General features: G+C 37.6%; 1 pseudogene; it reads left to right on the top strand.

Moving 5' to 3' along the window:
* Nucleotides 1–11,434: 11,434 nt before the first annotated feature.
* LOC119525984 lies at nucleotides 11,435–14,612 on the top strand (annotated as a pseudogene).
* Nucleotides 14,613–27,715: the final 13,103 nt, after the last annotated feature.

Raw genomic sequence — 27,715 nt, 5'->3', positions numbered from 1 at the left:
TTATAAGAGGATATTATGAACAACTGTATGGCAACAAACTGGATAATGTAGAGGAAATGGACAATTTCCTGGAAACATATGAATCAACCTAGACTGACCAGAGAAGAAACAGAAGACCTCAACCAAACAATCACAAGCAAAGAGATCCAATCAGTCATCAAAAAGCTTCCCACAAATAAATGCCCAGGGCTAGATGGCTTCACAGGGGAATTCTACCAAACTTTCTGAAAAGAACTGACCCAATCTTACTTAAACTTTTTCAAAACATCAAAGAAAATGGAACAGTACCTAACTTGTTTTATGAATCTAACATGAATCTAATACCAAAACCAGGTAAAGGTGCTACAAAAAAGGGAAACTACAGGCCTATTTCCCAAATCAATATAGATGCAAAAATTCTCAACAACATACTTGCAAAATTAACCCAAAGACATTAAAAGAATCATACACCATGAGAAAGAGGGGTTTGTTCCAGGCATGCAAGGATGGTTCAACAGAAGAAAATCAATGTATTATAACACATTAACCAATCAAAAGAAAAAAATCAAATGATCAGCTTGATGGATGCTGAAAAAGCATTTGTCAAAATCCAACATCGCTTTTTGATAAAAACACTTCAAAAGGTAGGAATTGAAGGAAATTTCCTCAGTATGATAAAGAACACATATGAAAAACCCACAGCCAGCATTGTATTCAATGATGAGATACTGAAAGCCTTCCCTCTAAATCAGGAACAAGACAAGGATGCCCTCTGTCACCACTGTTATTCAACATTGTGCTGGAAGTGCTAGCCAGGGCAATCCGGCAAGACAAAGAAATAAAGGGCATCCAAATTGGAAAGAAAGAAGTAAAACTGTCATTGTTTGAAGTTGATATGATCTTATATCTGGAAAACCCTGAGAAATCGATGATACAGCTACTAGAGCTAATAAACAAATTTAGCAAAGTAGCGGGATACAAGGTTAATGCACATAAGTCAGTAATGTTTCTGTATGCTAGAAATGAATAAATTGAAGAGACACTCAAGAAAAAGATACCATTTTCAATAGCAACTAAAAAAATCAAGTACCTAGGAATAGACTTCCCCAAATACATAAAAGACCTATATACAAAGAAAAAGGCCTAAATACAAAGAAAACTACTGAACTCTACTAAAAGAAATAGAAAGTGACCTTAAAAGATGGAATAATAGTCCATGTTCATAGATAGGAAGGCTATATATCATTAAGATGTCAATTCTACCCAAACTCATCTACAGCTTCAATGCAATCCCAATCAAAATTCCAACCACCTACTTTGCAGACTTGGAAAATCTAGTTATCAAATTTATTTGGAAAGGGAAGTTGCCTCAAATTCCTAAAAACACTCCAAAAGAGAAAAGCAAAGTGGGAGGACTTACACTCCCTGACTTTGAAGCTTATTATAAATCCACAGTTATCAAAACAGCATGGTACTGGCAAAAAGATAGACATATTGATCAATGGCATTGAATTGAGAATTCGGAGATAGACACCCAGATCTATGGCCCATTAATCTTTGATAAGGCCACCAAAGACACTGAACTGGAACATAACAGTCTTTTCAACAAATGGGGCTGGGAGAGTTGGATATCCATACCCAAAAGAATGAAAAAGGACCACTACCTCACACCCTACACAAAAATTAACTCAAAGTGAATCAAATATCTCAATAGAAAAGACAGTACCATAAAAATCCTAGAAGATAATGTAGGGAAAAATCTTCAAGACCTTGTATTAGGTGGCCACTTCTTAGACTTTACACCCAAAACATAAGCAACAAAAGAAAAAATGGATAAATGGGAACTCCTCAAGCTTAGAAGTTTCTGTACCTCAAAGGAAAATCAAAAAGGGAAAGAGGCAGCCAACTTAATGGGAAAAAAGCTTTGGAAACTGTATATCTGACAAAAGACTGGTATCTTGCATATATAAAGAAATCCTACAACTCAATGACATTAGTACAGACAGCCTAATTATAAAATGGGCAAAAGATAAGGAAAGACAGTTCTCAGAAGAGGAAATACAAATGGCCAAGAAACACATGAAAAAATGTTCAGCTTCACTAGCTGTTGGAGAGATGCAAATTAAGACCACAATGAGATACCATCTCACACCGATTAGAATGGCTGCCATTAAACAAACAGGAAACTACAAATGCTGGAGGGGATGTGGAGAAATTGGAAGTCTTATTCATTGTTGGTGGGACTGTATAATGGTTCAGCCACTCTGGAAGTCAGTCTGGCAGTTCATTTGAAAACTAGATATAGCGTTACCCTTCGATCCACCAATTGTGCTTCTTGATATATACCCAGAAGATCTGAAAGCAGTGACACAAACAGATACCTGCCTGTCAATGTTCATAGCAGCATTATTCACAATTGCCAAGAGATGGAAACAACCCAAATGTCCTTCAACAGATGAGTGGATAAATAAAGTGTGGTACATACACACGATGGATACTATGCAGCTGTAAGAAGGAATGATGTCGTGAAACATATGACAACATGGATGAACCTTGAAGACATAATGCTGAGTGAAATATGCCAGGCACAAAAAGAGAAATATTATATGCTACCACTATTGTGAACATTGGAAAATGTAAAACAAATGGTTTATAATGTAGAATGTAGGGGAACTAGTGATAGAGAGCAATTAAGGAAGGGGGAGCTATAATCCAATAAGAACAGCTAAGCTATTGTGGGTAAATTTAACATTCTGGGAATGCCCAGGAATGACTATAGTCTGTTAATTTCTGATGGGTATAGCAGGAACAAGTTCACAGAAATGTTGCTATATTAGGTTACTTTCTTGGGGTAGAATAGGAACAAGTTGGAAGTAAAGTAGTTATCTTAGGTTAGTTGTTGTTTTCTTACTCCCTTGTTATGGTTTGTTTGAAATGTTTTTTTATTGTATTTTTTTAATTTTTTTAATTTTTTCTATAGTTGATTTTAAAAAAGAGTTAATTAAAAAAAAAAAGCAACAAAACAAATATGTAGAGCCCCCTTGAGGAGCTGGTGGAGAATGCAGGGGTATTGGCCTGTCCCACCTCGATGGTTGCTAACATGACCACAGACATAGGGGACTGGTGGTTTGATGGGCTGAGACCTCTACCACAGGACTTGCCCTTGGAAAGACTGTTGCTGCAAAGGAGAGGCTAGGCCTCCCTATAATTGTGCCTAAGAGCCTCCTCCTGAATACCTCTTTGTTCCTCAGATGTGGCCCTCTCTCTGTAGCTAAGCCAACATGGTGGGTGAAATCACTGTCCTCCCCCCTACGTGGGATCAGACACCCAGGGGAGTGAATCTCCCTGGCAATGTGGAATATGACTGCTGGGGAGGAATGTAGACCCACCATCATGGGATGGAGTACATCTTATTGACCAAAAGGGGGATGTGAAAGGGAATGAAATAAGCTACAGTGGCAGACAGATCCCAAAAGGAACTGAGAGGTCACTCTGGTGGGCACTCTTATGCACAATATAGACAACCCTTTTTAAGTTCTAGTGAATTGGAGTAGCTAGCAGTAAATACCTGAAACTACCAAACTACAATCCAGAACCCATGAATCTTGAAGATGATTGCATAAAAATGTAGCTTATGAGGGGTGACTATGGGATTAGGAAAGCCATAAGGACCACACTCCCCTTTGTCTAGTTTATGAATGGATGAGTAGAAAATGGGGGAAGGAAAAAAACAAACACAGGCATCCAGTGTACTTTTTATTTTAATTGCTCTTTTTCACTTTAATCATTATTCTTGTTATTTTTGTGAGTGTGGTAATGAAGGTGTCAGGGATTGATTTTGGTGATGAATGCACAACTATGTAATGGTACTGTGAACAATCGAATGTATGCATTGTTTTCTATGATTGCATGGTATGTGATTATATCTCAATGAAATGAATTTTAAAAAAATCTTATGGACAGAAGAACAGAGAAAAGAACAGGAAAAATTGAGCAGGGTCCCAGGGAATTGAATGACAGCATGAGGCGCACAAACATATGCATCATGGGTGTCCCAGAAGGAGAACAGGGAAAAAGAACGGAATGAATATTTGAGGAAATAATGGCCAAAATTTCCCACTCTTAGGAAAGACATAAATATACATGTCCAAGTAGCACATTGCACTCCAAAGAGGATAAATCCTAACAGACCTACTCAGAGACCCATACTTATCAGAATGTCTTATGCTGAAAACAAATAATCCTGAAAGCAGCAAGAGAAAAGCAATTCGTCACATACAAGCAACTGCAATAAGATTAATGGCTGATTTCTCATTGGAAACCATGGAAGTGAGAAGGCAGCTTTATGATATATTTAAGGTACTGAAAGAGAAAAACTGGCAGCCAAGAATACTTTACATTGCAAAACTCTTCTTCAAACTTGAGGGAAAGTTTGAAATATTCACAGATAAACAGAAGCTAAGGGAGTATATTAACAAGATTCCTGCCCTACAAAAAATACTAAAGGGAGTTCTGCAGGCTGAAAAGAAAAGACAGGAAAGAGAGGCTTAAAGGAGAGTGTATAAATGAAGATTATCAATAAGGTAACTAATAGGACAAAATGAGAGATAAAAATAAGATATGACATATAAAAGCCAAAGGATGAAAGATACAAAGAAAAAAATAACTCTACCTTTTCAGGTTTGTATTTATATATACTAAACTAATTCTAGGAATGCTAATAATAATGTTATAGACTGTACCACTGGACATGAAGCTTAGATCTCTTGCACCCACCTCATTCTTCTTAAGGAGGGTATTTACTGTTTTTGGACATTTGCTCTTTCATATCCACTTTAAAACTGGTTCATCAGTTTCATCATTAAAAATATTTTAGGATTTTGATTGGAATTACATTGAATCTAGAAATGAATTTTGGTAATAGTGACCTTTCCTGATTTTAGATCTTTCTGTTCATGATCATGGTATCTTTCTTATTATTTTGGTCTTTTTAACATCAACAAACTTTTATCACTTTCTTCATGCAGATTTTGAATTCATTTGTTTGAATTATTCCAAGGTACCTAATATTTTGGGTGCCATTTTAATTATCATTTGCATAAGTGTGTTTTGTTTGTGGCTCTTGCATAGAAATGCAACTATGGATCTTATATTTAGTCATTTTACTATATTCTCTTATTATTTTTAGACATTTTTAAATTTCTTTTTGTACTTCTATGATGTGAACCACATTATATACACAGTAATGATAGCTTTGTTAATTATTTTATAATCCTCATTCTCTTTACTTCTTTTCCTTGTGTTTTTAGACTGTCTTGGACATCCACTACATTGAATGAAACCTGATAATGACCTGTAAAAAACTAAAAATGTAAAAGCCAAAAGGTAAAATGGTTAAAGAAAGTACTGCCTTTACAGTAATAACATTGACTGTTAATGGATTAATCTCCCCAATCAAAAGGCACAGTATGGCAGAATGGATTAAGAAAGCATGATCCATCAATATGCTGTCTACAAGAGATTCACTTTAGAACCAAGAACATAAATAGGTTGAAAGTAAAAGCTCAGAAAGAGGTATTTCATGCAAATAGTAAACAAAACAAGAGCTAAGGGAGCTATATTAATATTAGACAAAATAGTCTTTGAATGCAAAAGTGTAATGAAGATCTGAGAGGAGGGGTACAAATGGATATTTGCACACTGTTGTTTGGGAAGGCAGTATTCATGATTTGCAATGGATAGAGGCAGCCTAAGGGTACATCATCTGATTAACAGAATGGTGAAATGTGTATGCATACAATAGGATATGGAGCAACTGCAAGAAGGAGTGAAGCTGTGAGACATGCAACGAGATGAATGGATTTTGTGGACAGCATTTTGAGTGAAGTATGCCAGAAAGAAAAAGACAAACATTATAATGTCTCACTAATATGAACTAACTAAAATTTGTGTAAACTCTGAGAATTGAATCTTGGAGCACAGCTTATCAGGGGAATTCTTATTGTAATAGCCCCTAGACTGTACACTCTTACAGCAGTCACATCTATTCCTGAGCTGTAATGGCTATCAACAAATTCTGAGATGCTGAGCTCATTGTGTATAGCCTGGTTGGTCTCTGGAACTTTGCATATCTGTGTGACACCTGAAACTCAGAGCTAGAGCTCGGCAGCTATGAATGTCAGTATTAGCACATACAGCAACTGTTTAAAAAAAAAGCTGATAAAGAGTCCAGACTTCAATTAGAGGTATGAATGAAGGAGATCTGGTTAGGACTAAGACAAATCAGGCAAAAGGGTAAAGGACAGTACTGTGTTTTTAAACTTCAACTTCTGTGTGAGACCAAGGGAAGAGATGTTTATTTTGTGCAGGATATATATTTTCTGCAGCACACTAAATAATTTAACTTGTATGGTCCATTTATTCAAACACTGTAATTACATGGAACTTTGAATAGGAAGTGAGATCTGGTAGGTTTGTACAAATTGGTGTGAAATACCAATACATCCCAAAGAAATTTGGGCAGAAAGTAAAAATATATTTGCAGCCCCCACCCCCCACCAAGGAACTGGAGAAAAATGTGGAAATGCTAGATGTCACCACTTGGGTTATTACTGATTCTGTTCTTTTGGCTGTATTGTGTCCCTCAGAAAAAGCCATGTTCTTTGATGCAATCTTGTGATGGCATACATATTAGTGTTGATTAGCTTGAAACATTTAGATTAGGTTGTTTCCACAGAGATGTGACCCATCCAACTGTAGGTGATAACTCTGATTAGATTATCCCCATGGAGGTGTGGCCCCACCCATTCAGTGTGGGTCTTGATTAGATTACTGGAGTCCTATATAAGAGCTCAGACAGAAGGAGCTTTCTGCAGCCTAGAGAGGAACATCCTGTGAGAAAGCCATTTTGAAACCAGAACTCTAGAGCAGATGCCATTGATGTGCCTTCCCAGCTAACAGAGGTTTTCTGGACACCATTGGCCATCTTCCAGTGAAGGTACCTGATTGTTGATGCCTTACCTTGGACACTTTATGGCCTTAACACTGTAACTATGTAACCAAATAAACCTCCTTTATAAAATCCAATCCATTTCTGGTATTTTGCATTCTGGCAGCATTAGCAAACCTGAACACTGATATTCTCACAAACATTGCGGACTAACAATTTTGTAGGCCAAGCACTCAATCTTGGGGCTTGCCCTTAAGAAGCTTGTTACTGATGGAATCGAATTGAGAATTCAGAGATAGACCCTCAGATCTATGGCCGACTGATCTTTGATAAGGCCCCCAAAGTCACCGAACTGAGCCATAACGGTCTTTTCAACAAATGGGGCTGGGAGAGTTGGATATCCATATCCAAAAGAATGAAAGAGGACCCCTACCTCACCCCCTACACAAAAATTAACTCAAAATGGACCAAAGATCTCAATATAAAAGAAAGTACCATAAAACTCCTGGAAGATAATGTAGGAAAACATCTTCAAGACCTTGTATTAGGAGGCCACTTCCTAGACTTTACACCCAAAGCACAAGCAACAAAAGAGAAAATAGATAAATGGGAACTCCTCAAGCTTAGAAGTTTCTGCACCTCAAAGGAATTTCTCAAAAAGGTAAAGAGGCAGCCAACTCAATGGGAAAAAATTTTTGGAAACCATGTATCTGACAAAAGACTGATATCTTGCATATACAAAGAAATCCTACAACTCAATGACAATAGTACAGTCAGCCCAATTATAAAATGGGCAAAAGATATGAAAAGACAGTTCTCTGAAGAGGAAATACAAATGGCCAAGAAACACATGAAAAAATGTTCAGCTTCACTAGCTATTAGAGAGATGCAAATTAAGACCACAATGAGATACCATCTAACACCGGTTAGAATGGCTGCCATTAAACAAACAGGAAACTACAAATGCTGGAGGGGATGTGGAGAAATTGGAACTCTTATTCATTGTTGGTGGGACTGTATAATGGTTCAGCCACTCTGGAAGTCAGTCTGGCAGTTCCTTAGAAAACTAGATATAGAGCTACCATTCGATCCAGCGATTGCACTTCTCGGTATATACCCGGAAGATCGGAAAGCAGTGACACGAACAGATATCTGCACGCCAATGTTCATAGCAGCATTATTCACAATTGCCAAGAGATGGAAACAACCCAAATGTCCTTCAACAGATGAGTGGATAAATAAAATGTGGTATATACACACGATGGAATACTACGCGGCAGTAAGAAGCAACGATCTGGTGAAACATATGACAACATGGATGAACCTTGAAGACATAATGCTGAGCGAAATAAGCCAAGCACAAAAAGAGAAATATTATATGCTACCACTAATGTGAACTTTGAAAAATGTAAAACAAATGGTTTATAATGTAGAATGTAGGGGAACTAGCAGTAGAGAGCAATTAAGGAAGGGGGAACAATAATCCAAGAAGAACAGATAAGCTATTTAACGTTCTGGGGATGCCCAGAAATGACTATGGTCTGTTAATTTCTGATGGATGTAGTAGGAACAAGTTCACTGAAATGTTGCTATATTATGTAACTTTCTTGGGGTAAAGTAGGAACATGTTGGAAGTTAAGCAGTTATCTTAGGTTAGTTGTCTTTTTCTTACTCTCTTGTTATGGTCTCTTTGAAATGTTCTTTTATTGTATGTTTGTTTTCTTTTTAACTTTTTTTTTCATACAGTTGATTTAAAAAAGAAGGGAAAGTTAAAAAAAAAAGAAAATCAAGGAAAAAAAATGTAGTGCCCCCTTGAGGAGCCTGTGGAGAATGCAGGGGTATTCGCCTACCCCACCTCCATGGTTGCTAACATGACCACAGACATAGGGGACTGGTGGTTTGATGGGTTGAGCCCTCTACCATAAGTTTTACCCTTGGGAAGACAGTTGCTGCAAAGGAGAGGCTAGGCCTCCCTATGGATGTGCCTAAGAGCCTCCTCCCGAATGCCTCTTTGTTGCTCAGACGTGGCCCTGTCTCTCTAGCTAAGCCAACTTGAAAGGTGAAATCACTGCCCTGCCCCCTACGTGGGATCAGACACCCAGGGGAGTGAATCTCCCAGGCAACGTGGAATATGACTCCAGGGGAGGAATGTAGACCCGGCATCGTGGGACGGAGAACATCTTCTTGACCAAAAGGGGGATGTGAAAGGAAATGAAATAAGCTTCAGTGGCAGAGAGATTCCAAAACGAGCTGAGAGATCACTCTGGTGGGCACTCTTACGCATACTTTAGACAACCTTTTTTAGGTTCTAAAGAATTGGGGTAGCTGGTGGTGGATACCTGAAACTATTAAACTACAACCCAGAACCCATGAATCTCGAAGACAGTTGTATAAAAATGTAGCTTATGAGGGGTGACAATGGGATTGGGAATGCCATAAGGACCAAACTCCACTTTGTCTAGTTTATGGATGGATGTGTAGAAAAGTAGGGGAAGGAAACAAACAGACAAAGGTACCCAGTGTTCTTTTTTACTTCAATTGCTCTTTTTCACTCTAATTATTATTCTTGTTATTTTTGTGTGTGTGCTCATGAAGGTGTCAGGGATTGATTTAGGTGATGAATGTACAACTATGTAATGGTACTGTAAACAATCGAAAGTACAATTTGTTTTGTATGACTGCGTGGTATGTGAATATATCTCAATAAAATGATGATTAAAAAAAAAAAAAGAAGCTTGTTACTGCAAGGGAGAGGCTAAGCCTACTTATAATTGTGCCTAAGAATCTCCCCCAGAGAACTTCTTTGTTGCTCAGATGTGGCCCTCTCTCTCTAGCTAAGCCAACTTGGCAGGTGACCTCAGTGCCCTCACCACTATATAGACATGACTCTCAGGGGTGTAAACCTCCCTGGCAATGCAGGACATAACTCCTAGGGATGAATCTGGATCCAACATCATGGGATTGAGAAAATTTTCTTGACCAAAAGGGGGAAGAGCAATGAAACAAAATGAAGTTTCAGTGGCTGAGAGATCTTAAATGGAGTCGAGAGGTCGCTCTGGAGAGCATTATTATGAGCTATATAGACATCCCTTTTTAGGTTTTAGTGTATTGGAATAGTTAGAAGGAAATACCTGCAGGAAATACCTGAAACTGTTGAACTGCAACCCAGTAGCCTTGATTCTTGAAGATGATTGTATAACAATGTAGCTTATATGGTGTGACGGTGGGATTGTGAAAGTCTTGTGGCTCACATTCCCTTTACCCAGGGTATGGAAGGATGAGTAGAAAACTGGGGACAAAAGCTAAATGAAAATTAGGGCAGGATGGGAGAGAATGGAATGATTTGGGTGATCATTTTTGCTTTAACTTTTTACTCTTATTTTCATTCTTTTTGGAGTAATGAAAATGTTCAAAAATTGATTGTGGTGATGAATGCACAACTATATGATGCACCTGTGAACTGTTGATTGTACACCATGGATTGTTGTATGTTATGTGAGTATATCTCAATAAAGCTGAATTTTAAAAAAGAGAAGCCAAATGGAGTCCCTATGTTGAGTAAGATAATAAACACAAGATGCTTAAAATCTTGCCCAACATTTAAAAATGTTTAATAAAGTTTAGCTGTCATAAAAAATTATGAAAAAAGCAATTAAATTAGCTGGAAAAAAAGGTGTCATGGGACAATGAAGGACCATCCATGGTGTATAATCAACTGTTCACAGGTACATCATATAGTAGAAATAGCACTCACATATTTACACACTTAACCAGTGTGCCCTTTATACATGAGGCAAACACTGGCACAACTGAAGGGACAAATAGACATCTCTACAATAATAGTTGAAGACTTAAATACACCATTCTTATCAATATAGAGAACATCTAGACAGAACCTCAATAAGGAAACATAGAACTTGAATACTATGATAAATGAACTAGACCTAACAGACATGTACAGAACATTGCACCCCAAAACAAAAAGATATACATCCTTTTCAAGTGTGCATGGATCATTCTCCAAGATAGACCATATGTTGGGTCACAAGACAATTCTCAATAAATTTTAAAAGATTGAGATTATTCAGTGCGCATTCTCTCACCATAATGGAATGAAGCTGGAAATCAATAGCAGGCAGAGAACTGGAAAATTCACAAATATACAGACCTTAAACAACACTATCTTAAACAATCATTGGATCAAAGAAGAAATTGTGAGAGAAATCAGTAGACATCACGACATAAATGATAACAAGAACATAATATATCAGAACTTACGGGATGCAAGTATAGCATTCATGGATGTGGTGTTGATGGGAAAGCACATTGTTTCCATGCACCCTGCAAAGGGCTCTGGTCATAGTGCAAAGGGATGCAGGTTGGCATGGCTGGGCAGCTCAGGGTGGCAGTTGAGGCAGCCTGGGCACCGGGGTGGCCCAAGTGATGCTGCAGACTTTCCTGCCATTCCCCAGGGGTGGCCAAGGGAAACAAGGCCACAGTGACTGGACCTTCATTGACTGCAAGATGGAGGAGATGGACCTGCAGGAACTGCCCAGTACTACCATTGCCTGCCACCTGAACCCATGCATGTTCATGAACACCCTATACCAGGCTAAGGTTTAATCATTCTTTAGGACATATGACAAGGGTATAACTTTTCAGTATTTTAAGAGATTCAAGAGAATCAGAATCAACTTCAGCAACCCTTTATCTGTAGCAGATGCCAAGCTCCAGCTGCACAAGACTGAACTTCTTAGAAAGGAGTTTTACTTTGTTCAGAATTTTTTTTTTAAATCTTCATTTTATTGAGATATATTCACATACCATGCAGTCATACAAAACAATTCGTACATTTGATTGTTCACAGTACCATTACATAGTTGTACATTCATCACCCAAATCAATCCCTGACACCTTCATTAGCACACACACAAAAATAACAAGAATAATAAAGTGAGAAAGAGCAATTGAGGTAAAAAAGAACACTGGGTACCTTTGTCTGTTTGTCTGTTTGTTTCCTTCCCCTATTTTTCTACTCATCCATCCATAAACTAGACAAAGGGGAGTGTGGTCCTTACGGCTTTCCCAATCCCATTGTCACCCCTCATAAGCTACATTTTTATACAATTGTCTTTGGGATTCATGGGTTCTGGGTTGTAGTTTGATAGTTTCAAGTATCTACCACCAGCTACCCCAATTCTTTAGAACCTAAAAAGGGTTGTCTAAATTGTGCATAAAAGTGCCCGCCAGAGTGACCTCTTGGCTCCTTTCGGAATCTCTCTGCCACTGAAGCTTATTTCATTTCCTTTCACATCCCCCTTTTGGTCAAGAAGATGTTCTCCATCCCATGATGCTGGGTCTACATTCCTTCCTGGGAGTCATATTCTACGTTGCCAGGGAGATTCACTCCCCTGGGTGTCTGATCCCACATAGGGGGGAGGGCAGTGATTTCACCTTTCAAGTTGGCTTAGCTAGAGAGAGAGGGCCACATCTGAGCAACAAAGAGGCATTTGGGAGGAGGCTCTTAGGCACAATTATAGGGAGGCCTAGCCTCTCCTTTGCAGCAACAGTCTTCCCAAGGGTAAATCCTGTGGTAGAGGGCTCAACCCATCAAACCACCAGTCCCCTATGTCTGTGGTCATGTTAGCAACCATCGAGGTGGGGTAGGCCAATACCCTTGCATTCTCCACAGGCTCCTCAAGGGGGCTCTACATATTTTTTTCCTTGTTTTTTTTTTTAACTTTTTTTTAAATCAACTGTATGAAAAATAAAAAAATAATTTAAAAAAACATATAATAAAAGAACATTTCAAAGAGACCATAACAAGGGAGTAAGGAAAAGACAACTAACCCAAGATAATTGCTTTACTTCCAACATGTTCCTACTCTACCCCAAGAAGGTTACCTAATATAGCAACATTTCTGTGAACTTGTTCCTACTATACCCATCAGAAATTAACAGACCATAGTCATTCCTGGGCATTCCCAGAACATTAAATAGCTTATTTGTTCTTCTTGGATTATTGATCCCCCTTCCTTAATTGCTCTCTATTGCTAGTTTCCCTACATTCTACATTATAAACCATTTGTTTTACCTTTTTCAAAGTTCACATTAGTGGTAGCATATAATAGTTCTCTTTTTGTGTCTGGCTTATTTCGCTCAGCATTATGTCTTCAGGTTTCATCCATGTTGTCATATGTTTCTTGACATCGTTCCTTCTTACTGCCGCGTAGTATTCCATCGTGTGTATATACCACATTTTATTTATCCACTCATCTGTTGAAGGACATTTGGGTTGTTTCCATCTCTTGGCAATTGTGAATAATGCTGCTATGAACATTGGTGTGCAGATATCTGTTCGTGTCACTGCTTTCCGATCTTCTGGGTATATACCAAGAAGTGCAATCGCTGGATTGAATGGTAACTCTACATCTAGTTTTCAAATGAACTGCCAGACTGACTTCCAGAGTGGCTGAACCATTATACAGTCCCACCAACAATGAATAAGACTTCCAATTTCTCCACATCCCCTCCAGCATTTGTAGTTTCCTGTTTGTTTAATGGCAGCCATTCTAATCGGTGTGAGATGGTATCTCATTGTGGTCTTAATTTGCATCTCTCTAATAGCTAGTGAAGCTGAACATTTCTTCATGTGTTTCTTGGCCATTTGTATTTCCTCTTCAGAGAACTGTCTTTTGATAACTTTTGCCCATTTTATAATTGGGCTGTCTGTACTATTTTCATTGAGTTGTAGGATTTCTTTATATATGCAAGATATCAGTCTTTTGTCAGATACATGGTTTCCAAAAATTTTTCCCATTGAGTTGGCTGCCTCTTTACCTTTTTGAGAAATTCCTTTGAGGTACTGAAACTTCTAAGCTTGAAGAGTTCCCATTTATCCATTTTTTCTTTTGTTGCTTATGCTTTGAGTGTAAAGGCTAGGAAGTGTCCGCCTAATACAAGGTCTTGAAGATGTTTCCCTACATTATCTTCTAGGAGTTTTATGGTACTTTCTTTTATATTGAGATCTTTGGTCCATTTTGAGTTAATTTTTGTGTAGGGGGTGAGGTAGGGGTCCTCTTTCATTCTTTTGGATATGGATATCCAACTCTCCCAGCCCCATTTGTTGAAAAGACCATTATGACTCAGTTCAGTGACTTTGGGGGCCTTATGAAAGATCAGTCGGCCATAGATCTGAGGGTCTATCTCCGAATTCTCAATTCGATTCCATTGATCTATATGTCTATCTTTGTGCCAGTACCATGCTGTTTTGACAACTGTGGCTTTATAATAAGCTTCAAAATCTGGGAGTGTAAGTCCTCCCACTTCGTTTTTCTTTTTTAGGGTGTCTTTATTTGCTCAGACTTTACACATAGGTAGTTCACACTTAGCTCCACCAAATACAGCAATTTTTTTCTCTCCTCCTGCCTCTCTGCCTATTGTTTGCAAACAAGTGGAAGGTACTACTCCAGTCATTAAATGTGACCTTTTATAGTATCTCCAAGCTAGGGCCAAGAGAAAAGTATGAATTACATGCAGTGATGGACTCCATGCCGAGTGATAGTCCACCTCTGTGAGAGTGATCAACAATGAAGAGGACAATGAAATGGAAAGAATGAAGAGGCCCAAACCAAAAATTATCTAGACTGGAAGGCCAGACTCCACACCCATCCATTTAAGCTGAACTGGCACCTGAACAAAGGGGTATCCCAAATCACACTCACAGAGAAGGGCCTTTTACTGTGGAAGTGGTTGCTCCCAACTTGGGGAGTGGCAGCTGTGGTCATTGTGGCATAATGTTGCTCAGAAGACATTCAAGGCTTAGTCTCCCTGTTCTAGTGCTGCACATCAGTCAGTGTTCATGGCACCCAGGAATGTCATGGGCTAATTGTTCAGTTTGTGATGATTTCACAGGGGCATTTGGAAACATCTTGAGAAAACTAATTAAGATATTGTTTTATACTTGTTCTTTTCTGGCATGTTTTGTTCTTTTTTGGCAGGTTGTTCTCTTTTTTGCCAATGGCAGACTGATAGGGTCAGGGGAGAGTTTTCTGTTTCTAATCAGCCAATAGTGTAGAATCTCTACTGGTGGAAGAGGCACCATGCAAAACAATAAATGCAAGAGCAAGAATTGTAGTGCTTCACTTTCATTTGTTTCTCTCATGTCCTAATGTTTGTGCATTAGTACTGGTCTTCAATACCAACCTTTGTGGTTAGCATTTTTTAGCAATAAGATTTTTAAATTAAGGTATATACATTGCTTTTTTTAGACATAAGGCTATTGCATAATTAATAGACCACAATATTGTATAATCATAACTTTTATATGCACTGGGAAATGAAAAAATTCTTGTGACTCACTTTATTGTGATATATTTTTATTACAGTGGTTTGGAACTGAACCCACAATATCTCTAAGGTATACCAGTAAACAACTATTAAATCTTTTGCTATTGTCCCGCCCTAAAAAAAAAAAAACAAAACCAACCTTTGGTCCTATACAGTCACTCCATTGCTGTTTTCCATCTCTTGGGAAGCTAGGAAAGCATTTGAAAAATGTATCACCCTTACAAATACAGGACACTCTTCAAGAGCACACATTTTTTACCTGGATTAAATCCACTTGGCATCTTATCTGGTGCAACACGTAACTTCTGCTTTGTAAAAGAAGTTAATCTGAAATTCCTGTGTAGAGTTTAGGTTACAAAATTCAGAGAATACCATTTCACTACCAATATTTCGTGGGTAAGAAATGTTTAGGTGTTTTGGGTTGGACAGAGGTTATATTTGTTTCTTTTATATGGTGTTTTCTATACATGAATCATAGCCAAATTCCTTTCTTGGGAACTGTCAGTTGAGGTAGTTAATTTTTACCCCCACTAAAACACCAAAATAAACTTGCAAATACAGATGATAGCATATATTCATAACTGTTGTACACTAGGGTGAAAAATGTGACAGTGAAGAATAGTGTAAGATGTATTAACCTAACTCTGAACTGTATGTTGTGAAAATGCTGTTAAAATATTTAACAAGACTTGAGTTCAAAGCATGTGAAAGGGATAGTAATTGTTTGGTGATATGAGAGTGATGTAGAGCCTTTCCCCAATAATTCCTGATGGAATTGCTACAGTAGGTTAGCATTTATAATTTTTTTTATAGTTGAAATGAATATGTCTGGTAAATAGGTTTTATATTTTAGCCTTACAATACCATAAGAAAATCTTACAATACCATAAGAAAATTTGAATTATCTAATGCCAAGTAGCAATGCATGTTTTAGAAGTTTGGAAGATGGCTTGCTTTAAGAAACAAATATGTTTGCATTAAAATCTTTGGTAGCTCATAAAAAGAAATTGGACGTTCTAAAAATCCTGTCTAAAGTACTCAGTGGGAGGTGAAGCAGGTGAGACAGAGAGACCATTGTATCACTGATTAAATTATTTCTAGTTAAGTGATTTTAAACTGGAGAAGCTAACCTCAACATATTTTTAAACTATATTCTATGATAAATTGGCACAATGTACTCTTTTTAGAGAAAAAAATTGTGAAATGAGTGATGGCAGTGCTGAGAGAGAAACTTATAGCCCTACATTAAAAAAGAAGAAAGAGCTAAAATCAAAGACCTAACTGAGCACCTGTAGGAACTAGAAAAAGAAGAGCAAACCAATCCCTAAGTAAGCAGAAGGACAGAAGTAACAAAGAGCAGAAATAAGTGAAATGGAGAAGAAAAAACAATAGAGAGAATTAACAAAGTCAAAAGTTTTTTCTTTGAGAAGATCAATACAATTGACAAACCCTTAGCTAGACAGCTGAAGGCAAAAGAGAGAACATGAAAATTAATAAAATCAGAAAAGAGAGGGAGAACATTATCACTGACCCCACAGAAATAAAAGTGATCATAAGAGGATACTATGCCAACAAATTAGAAACTTTAGATGAAATGGATAATTCCTAGAAACACATGAATAACCTATACTGACTCTAGGAGAAATAGAAGACCTCAACAAACCAATTACAAGTAAAGAGATTGAAACAGCTATCAAAAACCTCCTCAAAAAGAGAATCCCATGACCAGATGGCTTTACAGTTACATTTTACCAATCATTCCAAGAAGAATTAATACCAACTTGCTCAAACTCTTGCAAAAAAAACTGAAGATGAAAGAACACTAAATAACTCACACTGTGAAGCCTGTGCCACCCTAATACAAAAGCCTGATAAGGATACTATAAGAAAAGAAAACTACAGACCAATTTCTCCAACGAATATAGACACAAAAACCTGAAAAAAGTACTTGCAAATTGAATCCCACCGCGCATTACAAGAATTATACACCGTGATCAAGTGGGTTTTATCCCATGTATGTGAGGGGATTCAACACAAGAAATCAATTAATGTAATACACCACATCAACAAATTTAAAGGGAAAAACCACATGATCATCTCTATTGATGCAGAAGGTGTTTGACAAAATTCAACATCCATTCCTGATTTAAAGAAAACACTTCAAAAGATAGGACTAGAAGGAAACTTCCTCAATATGATGAAGGGCATATATGAAAAACCCACTGGTGACAACATACTCAATGGTGAGAGACTGAAATCTCTCCCTCTAAGATCAAGAACACAGCAGGATGCCCACTGTCACAATTCTCATTCAACATCTTGTTAGAAGTTTTAGCTAGAGCAATTAGGAAAGGAAAAAAAATAAAGGCATCCAAATCAGAAAGGAAGAAGTAAAACTTTCACTGTTTGCAGATGACATGACCCTATATATAGAAAGTCCTGAAAAATCTACAACAAAAACTACTAGAGCTAATAAATGAGCTCACAAAGTGTCAGGATACAAGATCAACATGCAAAAATCAGTAGTGTTTCTATACACTAGTAATGAGCAATCTGAGGAAGAAATCAAGAAAAAATCCATTTACAATAGCAACTAAAAGAATCAAATATCTAGGAACAAATTTAAGCAAAGGTATAAAAGACTTGTACACAGAAAACAAAACATTGCCTAGTGAAATGAAAGAGGACCCAAATAAATGGAAGTCAATTCCGTGTTCATGAACTGGAAGACTAAATATCATTAATATGTCAATTCTACCTAAATTGATTTGCAGATTCAACACAATCCCAATCGAAACTCCACCAGCCTACTTTGCACAAATGGAAAAGCCAATTATCACATTTATTTGAAAGGGTAAGGAGCCCAAAATAGCCAAAAATATCTTGAAAAAGAAGAGCAAAATTGGAGGACTTACACTTCCTCACTTTAAAGCATATTACAAAGCTACAGTAGTCAAAACAGCATGGTGCTTGCATAAAGATACATATATTGATCAGTGGGATTGAATTGACAATTCAGAAATAGACCCTCACATCTATGGGCAATTGATATTGACAAGACTGCCAAGCCCACTCAACTGAGACAGAATAGTCTCTACAACAAATGGTACTGGGAGAACTGGAAATCCATTTGCAAAAGAATGAAAGAGGAACACCTCATACAAAAATTAACTCAAAATGGATAAAAGACCTAAATATAAGAACCAGTATCATAAAATTCCTAGAAGAAAATGTAGGGAAGCATCTTCAAGACCTAGTGGGGGATGGTTACTTAGACCTTACATCTGAAGCACAAACAATGAAATAAAAAAATAGATAAAAGGGACCTCTTCAAAATTAAAAACTTTTGTACATCAAAGGACTTTGTCAAGAAAATGAAAAGGCAGCCTATTCATTGGGAGAAAATATTTGGAAACCACATGTCCTATATGGGTTTAATATCCAGAATATATAATGAAATCCTACAACTCAACAATACAAAAATGAACAATCCAACTGAAAGCTGGGCAAAAGGCTTGAATAGACATTTTTACAAAAAGGAAATACAAATGGCTAGAAAAACACATGAAAGATGTTCACAATCACTAGTTATTAGGGAAATACAAATCAAAACCACAATGAGATGTCATTTCACACCTAGTAGAATGTCCAGTATTAAAAACAACAACAACAGAAAACTACAATTGTTGGAGAGGATGTGAAGAAATAAGAGCACTCATTCATTGCTGATGGGAATGCAAAATGGTGCAGCCTCTGTGGAAGTCAGTTTGGTGGTTCCTCAGCTAATGATAGAACTGCCATATGATCCAGCAATTCCACTGCTAGGTATATACCTAGAAGAACTGAAAGCAGGGACATGAACAGACATTTGCACACTGATATTTATAGCATCATTATTCACAACTGCCAAAAGATGGAAGCAACCCAAGTGTCCATTAACCGATGAATGGATAAACAAAATGTGGTATATACATATGATGGAATATTATTTAGCAGTAAGAAGGGATGAAGTCCTGGTGCATGCAACAACATGGATGAACTTTGAGGACATTACATTGTGTGAAATCAGCCAGACACAAAAGGACAAATATTGTATGATCTTGCTGAAATGAACTAACTATAGTAAGCAAACTCATGCAGTTAGAATCTAGAATATAGTTTACCCATAGATAGAATGGGGATAGGGAATGGGGAGCTGAAGCTCAATTTGTGCAGAATTTCTGTTTAGGTTGATTCTAAATTTTGGAAATGAATAGTTGTGATGGTAGCACAATATTGTGACTGTAATTCACAGAGATGAATTTTGCTTGTGAATATAGTTGAAAAGGGTAGTTTTGGGCAGTGTCACTTACTAGTAGGAAAGTTAGATGATAAAACATGGGGCTTTATGACATTGTGAACCATCTTGTGGACCATTTTACAAATATAAGAATAGTCTTTCATAATTATAACAAATGTGTGACACTATTACAAGGTGTTAACAATAGGGTGGTATGTGGGAAAAATACATCTAAACTATGGACTATATTTAACAGTAATATTTTTTATTATTCCATCAATTATATACCTTTGTTATAATTGATGGAATAATAATAAAATATTACTGATGCAATGTATCAACCCTAATCAGGGTGTATATGGGAAGGTTGAATTTATTTCATTACTTTTTTGTAAGCCTACAACTTCTCCAATTAAAAATAATATTAATAATTTTAAAAACATCATGCTAAGTGAATGAAACAAGACACACAATGCTACATATTGTATGATTCCATTTATATAAAATGTAAGTATAAATAAATCTGTAGAGACAGAATTAGATTAGTGGGTTATGTAGGGCTGCAGAAGTGTAGATGAATTGAGAGGTGACTGCTAAAGGATATGGGGTTTTTCTTTTTGGAGTAATGAAAATGTTTTACAAATTGATTGTGATGATGAATGCACAAATCTGTGATTTTACTAAAAGCCACTGAATGTACACCTTGGATGGATTGTATGATATGTGAATATATCTCAATAAAACTGCTGAAATCCAATAAATAAGAAAAGAATAGGCTATAAGGAAAAAAGAATGTAAGTTTTTTCCTGAGCTCCCATTGGACTGCCCTTCCAAATTCCCTGACTGAGGATGAAAAGGCTACCCTTATTAAAGGGCAGCCTCATAGGGTCCAAGCACCATTCTATTCTACCAATATTGATGCTTCCCATAAAGCCAAGGAATAGCAATCTATTTTCTAGGTTTGGATTGTCATGCTACAAACAAAAGTTTTATTTTCTAGGCTAGTGGAGGTAAAGCATATTCCATGGTTGGTGGGAGTCCAAAATAAGGAAGTCCTGAAGATATCCCTGGTGTGATATAACATGCTTGGGCATCATCTTCAAAGATCCACATCTGGTACCCTTGCTAAAAATGCATGTCCTCTTGTAACATACAGGAGAGTATATATTGTCCAAATTGGGTATTTTATTGTATATGGTTATGCCTCAATAAAAATTTTAAATTAAAAAAAAACAAAAATAAACATATTTTGTTTTCTGCTAAAAAACTAAAAAGGCAAAGTTAATAATGAAGCAGTTTCTCGAGGAAAGAGTACATTCTTCAGCTTCAATAAGAAAAGCATTAAAGCCATTGAAGAAACAGTCTACATTTGACCTTCTGTGTTTCCTATTCTAAAGGAAAGCAATTCTGTTATGCTAAATTTCTGATGCCATATCATGAAAACAGCATTTTTTAGGCTTAAGAAGTATCAAATGAAAATTTATGATGTTCTTTAAAAAAAATATTGGATGCAGTGAAGACAGTGCTGACAGGGAAATACATAGCTTTTAATGCTTACATTAAAAAGGAAGAAAGTCTTCAAATCAGAAACCTAACTTCAGAACTGGAAGATGGAAGAACTAGACAAAAGAAGAGCAAACAAAACTCAAATCAAGCAGAAGGAAGGAAATAAAAAAGATTAGAGATAAATGAAATAGAAAACAAAAAAAAAGAGAGAATCAACAAAACCAAAAGTTGGTTCTTTGAAATGATCAATAAAATCAAGAAAACTTTAGACTGACAAAAAAAGTATAGAGGACACAAATGAAAATCAAAAAGGAAAGGAGGAGCATTATTACTGACACTGCTGAAATAAAAAAGAATATAAGAGGTAACTATAAACAATTGTATGCCAATAAATTAGATAACCAAGATGAAATGGACAAATTCTTAGAAACAATTTACCTCGTTGACTCAAGAAGAAATGGAAGATCTCAACAAACCAATTACTAGTAAAGAGATTGAATTAGTAATAAAAAACCATCCAAAAAAGAAAATCTCAGAACCAGATGGCTCCACAGGGGAATTCTACCAAACATTTCAAGAAGACTTACCTCAAATTCTGCTCAAACTCTTCCAAAATTTGGAAGAGGAGGGAGCACTCCTTAACTCATTCTATGAGGCCAGTATCACCCTCATACCAACACCAAAAAAAAGTACAGACCAATATCTCTTATGAATGTAGATACAAAAATCCTCAACAAAAATTAGCAGACTGAATCAAACAGCACATTAAAAGAATTATACACCATGATCAAGTGGGATTTATTACTGATATACAATGGTAGTTCAACATAAGAAAAGCAATTAAAGTAATACTCCATATTAACAGAATGAAATATAAAAACCACATGATTGGGAAGCAGGGCAAGATGGCTGCATATGCAGATGTGTGATTTACTTCATCTTCTAGGGCAGCTAGTAAATAGCCAGAAACTGTCTGAAACAACTGTTTAGGGGACTTCCATGAGCAGACGAACATCACACACCAGCCTGGAATGGGTGGAAGGGGAAAGATCACAGCTCAGAACTGCAAGTAAACTCTTCAATGCTGTGGAGGCTGGTGCCCCTCCCCCAGAGTCACAGCAGCCTATCTCAGAGCCTCTCCCTGGTGCTCTACTAGAAGCAAGGGAAGGAGAGCACAACCAAGCTCCAATTATAAATTTGATTAACAAATTTGGACTGCTGAATACAAGATCCAAGCATACATAAATCTACAGGGCAAACACAAGACTAACCAGGAGGTCTCTCCACAGCAGGGAGGAGGTGGGGCTGACAAAAAAGGGGGAGGTGGGCTTTTTCAGTTGGCTAAGAGCAGAGTACTGGAAAAGGGCTGTGCCCCAAGAAAAGGGAAACATAGATCCGGGTACCAACTCCAGCTCTTGATCAGCAAATTCGAGGGCTAGGGACCAGATCTGAAAAGGATTTCTTCTTTTTTTTTTACTTTTTTAGCAGTCCACTAAATAATGTAGCAAACATTCTCAGTTTTCAGCCCTGCCAGAGGCAACTGTGGACCTATGAAATGCCTGAGAGACAAAGCAATCAAGTGAAGGAGATAATTCCCTAAAGGGCATATCTTCCCCAAGAGAAGGGGGCAGGCTCAGCACAAGTGGTGGCTCTTATTCAGACAGTTAAGACCCCAGGGGCTGGGAAATTAGCAGCAATTTCAATTTACAAAAACTGGAGACCAGCTTATCTCAAACGTATTCCTGGCAGAGGGAGAAAGGGGGTTTCTTAAGAGGTCTATAACTGTTCAAAGCTTACAGGGTACAGGGGGCTGAAGAGCACCCACCAGCAAGAAAGAGGGAGGGCAAGGCCCAGAACAAGCAGTGACTGTTACTTAGAGAATTCAGATCCCAGGAGCTGGAAAACAGAAACAGTTTAAGCCCACCTTCAACCACAGCCCCTGTCTTAACCACACTCCTGACAGGCATGGGGTCTGCTGAGACTTAAAGGCACCTTACCACTTTAGATCAAAGTAGTAGGGAGCAGCAGGCTGACAAGTGCCATCTGCTGGGAGTATAGGAAAAGCACAAAATTAAGAGGCTTTGCAGGAAATAATGGCACCTGCCAGATCTCATCCCCAGGGAACAATCTATTCATGAGTCCTGGGTTGTCTTGTCTGAGAAACCTGATTGGGTTCGATCCTATCTTGGGAGACCCTCTGCCCAAAGAAAGACCTCCAGATAAAAGTTCCTAGAGGTAATGAAAGGAGTGTAAAAAAAACATATAGAAACAGCAAACTAACTCACTACCCTCCCCTCTACATGGGACATGACTCCAAGATATATGTCTCCCTGGCAGCATGGGACATGACTACCATGGATGAGACTGCCCCTGACATCGTGGAATTGAGAATACTTTCTTGACTAAAAGGGGGAAAATAAATAAAACAAAATAAAGTTTCAATGGCTAAGAGATTTCAAATAGTGTTGAGAGGACATTCTAGAGGTTATTCTTATGCATTATATAGATATTCTTTCTAGTTTCTAGTGTATTGGAATAACTAGAAGGAAATTCGTGAAACTGTTGAACTATAATCCAAAAGCCTTGATTCTTTCTTTTTTCATTTTTATTGAGATTGTTCAGATACCATACAATTATCCAAAGATCCAAAGTGTACAATCACTTGCCCCTGGGTACCCTCATACAGCTGTGCATCCATCACACTTAATTTTTGTTCAATTTTTAGAAACTTTTCATTACTCCAGACAAGAAATAAAGTGAAAGATGAAACAAGAAAAAAAGAAAAGGAAACTTGAATCCTCCCCTATGCCTAACCAACCCCCCTCAATTGTTGACTCCTAGTATTGATATAATATATTTGTTACTGTTCATGAAAAAATGTTGAAATACTACTAACTGTAGTATATAGTTTGTAATAGGTATATAGTTCTTCCCAATATGCCCCTCTATTATTAACTTCTAATTGTGTTGTCATACATTTGTTCGGGTTCATAGAAGCGATTTCTAGTATTTGTACAGTTGATCATGGACATTGCCCACCATAGGATTCAGTTTTATACATTCCCATCTTTTGACCTCCAACTTTCCTTCTGGTGACATATATGACTCTGAGCTTCCCCTTTCCACCTCATCCACACACCATTCAGTGCTGTTAGTTATTCTCACATCTTGCTACCGACACCTCTGTTCATTTCCAAACATTTAAGTTCATCCTAATTGAACATTCTGCGCACACTAAGCAACCACTCCCCATTCTTAAGCCTCGTCCTATATCTTGGTACCTTATATTTCATGTCTATGAGTTTACGTATTATAATTAGTTCCTATCAGTGAGACCCTGCAATAATTGTCCTTATGTGTCTGGCTTATTTCACTTAGTATATTGCCCTCCAGGTTTTGTCATCAACCCATTTTTTTTTAATATGGTTTTGTTCACTCACCATACATTCCATCCCAAGTAAATAATCGATGGTTCTCTGCATGGTCATACATTTATGTGTTCACCACCTTCACCACTATCTATATAAGGGCATCTACATTTCTTCCACAAGGCAGGAGGGAGAGTCAAAGAAGATAGAGAGGCAAAAGAAAGAGGAAAAAAAATGACAGCTAGGAAGCAGCAAAAGGAAAAATGACCTTAAATCAAAGTAGAATAAAGAATCAGACAATACCACCAATGTCAAGTGTCTAACATGCCTCCCCTATCCCCTCCTCTTATCTGCATTTACTTTGGTATATCACCTTTATTACATTAAAGGAAGCATAATACAATGATTCTATTAGTTACAGTCTCTAGTTTGTGCTGATTGCATCCCTCCCCCAATGCCTCCCCATTTTTAACACCTTGCAAGGTTGACATTTGCTTGTTCTCCCTCGTAAAAGAATGTATTTGTACATTTTATCACAACTGTTGAATACTCTAGATTTCACCAAGTTACACAGTCCCAGTCTTTATCTTTCCTCCTTTCTTCTGGTGTCTCACATGCTCCCCACCTTCCTTTCTCAACCGTATTCATAGTTACCTTTGTTCAGTGTACTTACATTGTTGTGCTACCATCTCCCAAAATTGTGTTCCAAACCACGCACTCCTGTCTTCTATCACCCTGTAGTGCTCCCTTTAGAATTTCCTGTAGGGCAGTTGTCTTGTTCACAAAGTCTCTCATTGTCTGTTTGTCAGAATATATTTTGAGCTCTCCCTCATATTTGAAGGACAGCTTTGCTGGATATAGGATTCTTGGTTGGTGGTTTTTCTCTTTCAGTAACTTAAATATATCACACCACTTCTTCTTGCCTGCATGGTTTCGGCTGAGAGATCCACACATTAAGCTTCCTTTGTATGTGATGAATTGCTTTTCTCTTGCTACTTTCAGGATTCTCTCTTTATCTTTGACATTTGATAATCTGATTATTAAGTGTCTTGGCATAGTCCTATTCAGATCTATTCTGTTTGGAGTACACTGCACTTCATGGATCTGTAATTTTAGTCTTTCATAAGGGATGGGAAATTTGCATTGATCATTTCATCTATTATTGCTTCTGCCCCTTTTCCATTCTCTTCTCCTTCTGGGACACCAATGATATGTACATTCTTGTACTTTGTTTCATCCTTAAGTTCCCAGAAATGTTGCATCAGAATAGCCTCCAGAATGTCCTCTAGACATCATTTGAAATCTCTCAGCCACTGAAACTTTATTTTGTTTCATTTCCCTCCCCCCCTTTGATCAAGAAGTCTTTCTCAATCCCTTGATGCCAGGTCCAGGATCATCCCTGTGAGTCATGTTCCACATTGCCAGGGAGATTTACACCCCTGGGAGTCATGTCCCACATAGTGGGGGAGGGCAGTGTGTTTACATGCAGAGTTGGCTTATAGAGGACACATCTGAGCAATGAAAGAAGTTCTCTTTGGGTGACTCTTAGGCACAATTATAAGCAGGGTTAACTTCTCCTTTGCAGTAACAAGATTCATAAGTGCAAGCTCAAAGATTGAGAGCTTGGTCTTCTAAATTGGTAGTCTCCCAATGCTTGTGAGAATATCAGTAATTTCCTCAGGTGGGGAAGTATAATACTTCCACAGTTTTCCCCAGTCCCTCAAAGGGGCTTTGCAAATACATTTTTATTCTTTGCCCAAATTACTCTGGGATGTATTGGAGCTTCACACTAACCTGTACAAATCAACAAGATCTCACTTTCTACTCAAACTTCCATGTAATAATGTTGTTTGAATAAACTGACCATTTGGGTTAAATTATATAGTGTGCTACAGAAAGTGTATATTTTGCACCTAATAAACATCTCTTCCTTTGGTCTCACACAGATGTTGAACTTTTAAAACACCATCAATATCATCCTTTACCTTTTAGTCTGATTTACTTTTGTCCTAACCAAGTCCATTTTGTTCATTTCTCTAATTGAAGTCTGATCTCTTTTTCAGCCCCTTTAACATTTGATATTTGGAGTAAGGCTGACATTCATAGCTGCTGAACTCTGATTCTGAGTCTCAGGTGTCATGTCACACAGATATCTGATGGTTCAGGGACTGGCTAATTTATACTCAAAGAGCTTAGCATCTCAGGATTTAGAAAGAGCCATTACAACTCAGGAATAAATCTAACTGCTCATTCAGGATGGGTCTTAATTAAATCACTGGAGTTGTATAGGAGAGAGATTTTTGTAGAGGGCCATTGAAAGCTGATGCTTGGAGATGCAGACAGAATGATGTGTGGAGATGCTAAGGATGCTAGCACAGAGTTTTCTCTAGAGAAACTAATAGAGGACCCCCAGATGGTTGGATGCACAGGAGCAGAAGAGGCTAAGTGAGAGACAAGCTTAGAGACATTTTGGAGAATGCCATTTTAAAATGCAACCTGGGATCAGCAGACACCAACCACGTGCCTTCCCAGCAGACATAAAACTTAAAACATAATCAATATCATCCATTGCCCTGTAGTCTTATTTGCATTTTCCCAACTAGATCACCTTCATTCATATCTCTAATTGAATTCTGAACTCTTTTTCAGCTTTTTCGCAGTTGTACTAGGGGGTAATACTGACTTTCATAGCTTCCATGCTCTGGCTCTGAGTCTCAGGTGTCACGCAGATACCTGAAGTTCCAGGGACTGACCAGGTTATACACAAAGAGCTTAGCATATCAGAATTTAGAAATACAGGAATTTACAATTCAGGAAGAGATGTAACTACTGTGAGACCTCACAATATAGGAACTTTTACCTAAGCCTTCTCCTGATAACCTATGCTCTGATTCAATTCATGGAGTTTGCACATTATAGGTATTCCTTATTAGTGAGGCATTATAATGTTTGTCTTTTCATTTCTGGTTTATTTCACTCAATTTACTGTCCTCAAGTTTCATTCTAGTTGCATACTTCATAACTTCATTCCTTCTTGTAGCCACTCAATATTTCATTGTATGTATACACCACAGTTTGCCATTCCATTCATCAGTTGATGTACCCTTGGGCCCCTCCATCCTTGTGAATCATGAATACAGCTGCCATAACCATCAGTGTGCAAATGTCTATTCATGTCCCTGCTCTCAGTTCTTCCAAGTATATACCCAATACTGGGATTGCAGGACCATATGGCAACCCCATACTTAGCTTCCTGTGGAACCATCACACTGTCCTCCAGATGGG

This window comes from Choloepus didactylus, assembly GCF_015220235.1.
Source record: "Choloepus didactylus isolate mChoDid1 chromosome Y unlocalized genomic scaffold, mChoDid1.pri SUPER_Y_unloc7, whole genome shotgun sequence".
Taxonomy (NCBI): Eukaryota; Metazoa; Chordata; class Mammalia; order Pilosa; family Megalonychidae; genus Choloepus; species Choloepus didactylus.
Note: the sequence above shows the minus strand (reverse complement) of the source record. Positions and strands in the feature narration are given on the sequence as shown.